The sequence below is a fragment of the Cervus elaphus genome, chromosome 13 (assembly GCF_910594005.1).
Source record: "Cervus elaphus chromosome 13, mCerEla1.1, whole genome shotgun sequence".
Taxonomy (NCBI): domain Eukaryota; kingdom Metazoa; phylum Chordata; class Mammalia; order Artiodactyla; family Cervidae; genus Cervus; species Cervus elaphus.
Window position 1 is genome coordinate 33076340 of NC_057827.1, and position 6078 is coordinate 33082417.

Below are 6078 nucleotides of genomic sequence, written 5' to 3' on the forward strand. Positions count from 1 at the left end.
AAAATTCAAAAATTATTCAGCATTTCTAGATGACCACTGTATATCCTTAGCCTCCACGTGTGAGCCCCTTCTGAGTGTCAGCCCTGTGACTGAGCTGGGCACAGGCCTGTGAGGTCAGCCCTGCCTGGAGTTATGTTGGAAGTCTCAGCCTTGCAGACACACTCTGTTGCCCTCTGCTGAAGCTACGTGTATCTTTTGGGAGCTGATGGTTCCCCTTGTATTCTGGAGTTCTTAGGAAACTGAGTTATCTAGTTTTATTATAGATGTTATCTATGGAATTTGGATTGTGCCAAAATTCTCTGTGCATTCACTAGTAATTTGGAGAGCCAATATTCCATATATATATATATATATATATATATATATATTTTGCTACGCGCCCCATCTTCCCAGAGTTCTTGAGAAGACATTTCAACTTATGTAAAATTTGATATTAACAGTTGTTTACTTTCAATCTTTTTGAAGACATGATTCCACAGGGTCCTGCTGGGTGGAGGTGGGATACAGAATTCCTGTCAGGCTCCACCCTGGCCTGGAACAGGAGGGGCACTCTGAGATAAGCGAGGCCCGTTACCAGTTGGTGGGGGATATAAGTTCAAGACTCCACACGGACCCCAGTGACACTGTGGAATGGGAGGTGTCAGTACCATAAGTAGGGGTGAAAATCCCAACTACCTACCTCCTCTTATGTGATGGGGAGGGCGTGATGGACCCCAGCAGGGCCCACTCACAGTCTGAGAGTGGAACTCAGGCTTTTCTGGTAAGGTGGGCACGGGACAGTCTAACTCTAATAAAAGTTTTCCATCTTGCTATGTTGTGCCTTTCCTAATCTATTGGCTTGAGAGAGCTAGTGTTTATGGAGAATTTTCTGTCTGCACCTGTTGACAATCTTTAAACACCAGTTTCTCCAGTGTCCAGTCTGGGATCTGTGAGGCAGAAAGAGAGCCTAGGGGTGTCACTGGTGTGCTCCTCCTCTATCCGAGTCCCCAGCTGGCCTGTTGTATGTGAAATGGATTTTACCGTAGTTTATTTAATCCTTTACCCATTGAAGGATGTCTGCCTTGTTTCCAGTTTGAGGACAGTCCAAATAAGGTAGGTGGAATACATCAATGTCTGCTTGTGATGATGTTAAGTAGTTTCGCTAGACTTTACCATTGGAAGGAATTGGGCGAAGGATACACAGGATCTCTCTGTATTATTTCCCACAATTGTATGTGAATATTCAATTATCTCAAAATAAAAAAGTTTAATTAGAAAAAAAGTCCTTAGAGTGATTCTTCTTCTATATTAAGTTCTCATGAATTTTTTGTTAAGTTATCCTGAATATATTACAGATTTTCTTTCTATTGTAAATTGAATCTTGTAGTCTATTATACTGTCCTGGTAGTTATCACTGGTTTAGTGGCACGGCTTCCCTGGTGGCTCGGTGGTAAAGAATATGCCTGCCAGTGCAGGAGACGTGGGTTCAATCCTTGAGTCAGGAAGATGTCCTGGAGAAGTAAATGCCAACCCACTCCAGTATTTTAGCCTGGGAAATCCCATGGACAGAGGAGCCTGGCAGGCTACAGTCCATGGGGCCACAAAAGAGTCGGACACAACTTAAAGACTAAACAACACATTCATTTTTACATGGTGATCTCCTATCTGGCAGTTTTGCTGTATTTTCTTATGTATTATGATAGACTGTATGTTTAGTTTTTTTCTTTTCCTGTGAGTTTTCAATGTAAACAGCATTGAACTTGTTAAATGGCTGTTGAAAATATTTTGAGAAGACCATGTGATTTTCTCCTTTACTGTGTTCAGTAGTAAATTACACTGGTAAACTTTCTGATAATGAAATAATCTAATGGTAAGTCTTTTCTGATGGCATGCTTGTTTTCCTGGGATAAACTCAACACATCATTTTGCTTTGTTTTGTTAATTTAAAAATACACTCTAGAGTTTAATTAGCTAACCTTCTTTTTCTCATTTCTGAGTTTATGTTCACCCGTGAAATCAGTCTGTCATTTTCCTTCCTTGTAATTTGCTTGCTCTGTTTTGGTAACAAGGTTATTAACTGACTTCATATAATGAGTTTGGAGGCTTATCTTCAAGTTCTACTTTCTTCAACAAATTGTGTAAAATAGGGGTTACATATTCTTTGAGAGTTTGGTAGGGTTTGTCTATGTAAACTCTACAGTCTCAGTCTACAGTTTTAATATTTTCATTTGTTATTGGTTTTCACATTTTTTTATTCTAGCACCAAAGTTAGTTTTTTAAGTTTTTTCAAAAAATTTTCCACTTCCCTTAGATCTTTATATTTAGTCCTCCATAGTTGCTCATAATATTCTTGTTAATAAACTTTAAATTAAACAGCTTTTAACATCCATATCGAGTAAACACTCTCTAGTTAAAAAAAAGGGTAAATTTTCCAATACTTCCAAGACACTAATAATTTCCCATTCTTCCCAGAAACTCTTCCCATGGACTTGTCAACCAGGTTTAGACATGTTCTTATGCAGTTGTCATACTAAGGCCTTATCATCATACTAAAAATTATTTCTGCTTATTTTCTGAATTAGCTAATTTTTTTAAGATCTCATACTTTCTTCCTTTTTTTATTACTGTTACAGTTTAGAACAAATCCTCTGAAGAGCAGGTATGTGGCAATCACATTTTGTGACCTTACTTTCTGAAAGTATTCTCATTATATCCTTACCTGAGAATAATTGAATGGTTTGCATAGAAGTCTGGATTGGGAATCACTTTTCTTTAGGAAGGTGGAGGCATTGTTTATAGCCTGAGGTCATTGCAATGACACATCTTTTGTATTCATCTCTTTGTCACCATATTGCTGTCATCTGCCCGTAATATATCAATGGTTAGTTTCTTATGATTTAGTTTCCTACATTGTGTCAAGTGTTCAGTGAGAACTTGTGATCTGGACACTCATTGCCTAAAATTCCAAGAATTCTAGTATTAACTTTTTGTTACCGTTCTTTGCTTTTTATATATTCACATATTTTGAAACTCCAAATTATTTGCATGTTGGTCCTCCTAGATCTTTTGTTTTTCTTACAGTTTGTCTGTTTATTGTTTTGCTCTACATTCTTAGAGAATAACTCCACTTCATCTTCCAGCCCTTTTATTGAATATATATTTTCCCATTATATTTTTAATTTTTGATAATGCTTGCTCTCCGACTGAGTGCTTTTTATTTTATTTTATTTTCAGGTGCTTTTTAAAAGCATCATGTTTTTATCCCATGGATGCATGCAGTATCTTTTGTTATCGCCATTGGCTTCACTCCTCATAGACACTTAGCTTTCACTGGTCTAGTAACTCTGATCACTTGTCCTTCTACTTTGCCACTATTAAAGGTTCCTAAGATTGATTAATTGATGTAATTTTATTTTCTTTGCCCTTCTGCACTGATGCTATGTTTTTCCTCTTTATTTCAATTTCAGTGGAATTTTGAATGTAGTTTTATTTGCTTTGTCCTTCTTCACTGATGCCATGTTTTTCTTCTTTATTTCAATTTCAGTGGAATTTTGAATGTAATCTCAATCTGTCATGTTTAAAAGAAAATTTTGTTCATTAAAAAATCCTCTAGTATATTTACGCTAATTTCCTTTCAGTTGATATTTTATTTATTTGCATTTTTTGTGAAATAACCATAAATTAGTCTATATAATCAACTTCTAATAGCCAGGCTTTATTTTGTAATCATCTTCTTTAGGAAAAATCAATAAACTGATTTTGAAGTGCATAACCTACTAAATAAATTGTGAAAATGAAGCACACAATATGGAGTAATTACCCTACCTTAAAATAATACATATTTTAAAATTTTTTAGCAATATGTTACTAGGAGAGGAGCAATGGAATAGTCTAGATAGTCCAAGCGGAGCCACATGTGTATTTAGGGATATGGTATATGATATTGTCCATAAGGATGGGTTTTACTTAGTAAATGGTGTTGCATAAACAGGCTGATTACTTGTACAGAGAAAGAAAGCTGGATTTCTACTTTACGCTATGTGCAAGTGCATGCACACACACACACACACACACACACCCTTACACAATAACATTTAATAGGTTAAAGTTCCACTTTAAAAAGTAAGTCTATTGAAACAAACAGGAGAAGATACTGAATGTCTTTGTAAACTCGGATGGAGAAGTCTTTCTTAACTAAGACCCAAAAGTCATACATAGGAAAGGACTAACGGACTTGACCCATTCAGAATTTGTGATTTCTATTTAGCAAAGTTTAGCTTAACATATGAGTGCCAGACTGAGTTCTATTCCTTTCAGTACCTAGACTATACAAAGAACTCTTACAAATCATCAAGAGAAAGATAAAAAATCCAATAGAAAAAAATGGGCAAGACACATGAGGAAGCGTTTCAGGTGGAAAATCAGACAGAAGAGCTGCTAACTGAATGAGGATGCACTTAGCCTAACTAATATTCTGGGATATTCAAATTTAAACATCATATTACAGCATTGCTAACAGATTGGCAAAAAATAGAAAGTCTGATAGCATTAAATGCTATTGGAGTTTTAGGTGAAATGGGAACATTTGTTTACTTTGGGAAGTGGAAATCGGTGGAGCCATTCTGGAGGGCAATCAGGTGAAACTAGTGTGTGTATACCTTCCCACCTAACAATCTGTCTCTAGGGCATGTATCCTGAAGAAGGTGTCAGTGGTGGTCATAAAAGAGACTGATGATGTGTGGGCATTAAGCCTTGATCATGAGAGCAAGTGCTGGAGATGATCTGGGCGACCTTTCTTAAAAGAAATAGATGAGGTTGTGTGTGTGCAGGGGGAAGATCTCAGCAGCAGTCAGAATTAGATTTACATATATCAGTTTGTGTGGTTAATGAAAAAAATTACTTGTATTAATCACATACACATGAAATACATCACATGTAGTTTTGACTGAATGCATGAAAATGGTTTAAATGAACTTTAGATACAGTGTGTGTACATTGTGAAGGTCAGGGTGGGGAGTGGGGTAGGAATGGGGATGAATGAAAGGGAAAATTAATAACTAACATAAATAAAAAAAATGAATGAAGTCACACAAAATGGACTTTGCAGGGAAGACTAATGCTAAGTGTGCCCTAGACTGAAGAATATGGTTGGGTTAATTTTGTTTTTGTGTTTAATTTTTGTTAAAAAGCAAAACTAGTTAAAAATTAGATGCCAGTAATCAAAAAGTCATCTCAAGAGAAACTCACAGACCAGTTTGAGAGTTGGGTAAAACAGCTACAAAGATGACTGTTATTCTCAGGACAGTAATCTTGCCACCCAACTGAACATTACTATATAATATGACAGAAAATCTATCTGGGGAAAACAAGACTGTGACCTTTTAGTGATCTTCCAGGGAAAAACGTTTTTCTACATCCCATTAGAACTGAGATTGATGATTCAGATTTGAAGTATAGGATCTTTGATCATGTGCGTTGGTTACATAAGAGACTTGAGATTGATGGAGTGCAACTGGGTGCCCAAATCCAACCAGCTTGTGCTCCATCTAAAGCAGAACTTATTGCTGATCGAAGAGCCCTTATTGTGCTGTGTCATGTTGGGTGTGATGGCTAAGGGCAAAAGGCAGGAGGATGGAGTGCCTAAGTCCATGCTAGAAAACGGTATTAAGTTTTGCCAGGAGCTTAGGTAGGCAATGTTGATTAGTCTTTGTGACAAACATAAAAGGCAAGTATTCTTTTTTACTTTACAGATGAGATCAAAAGAAGTGATGTAAATTTTACAAGGTCAACTGGTAAAAACTGCCTGAGGTTCAAACCCAGACATTTCTGACTCTTTCCAATACATGACACTGTTACCTTCACCCATAAGATGCTAGAGTTGCATTTCATTAGCATTCATCCAACAATAAGATTTTATCTTCTTACTAGATATGACAGTTGTAGGGTTTCTCGTGGCTTTTATAACAAACTGCTATGACCACAGGCCCTTTTCTGAACCCAGCCGTATGTAGTCATACCGTGGCCCCCCTCCTAGCTCACAGATGATTGACCAGGGACTTGCAATGACCTAAAGGTAACCACTGCAAAAGTCAGTGGCCT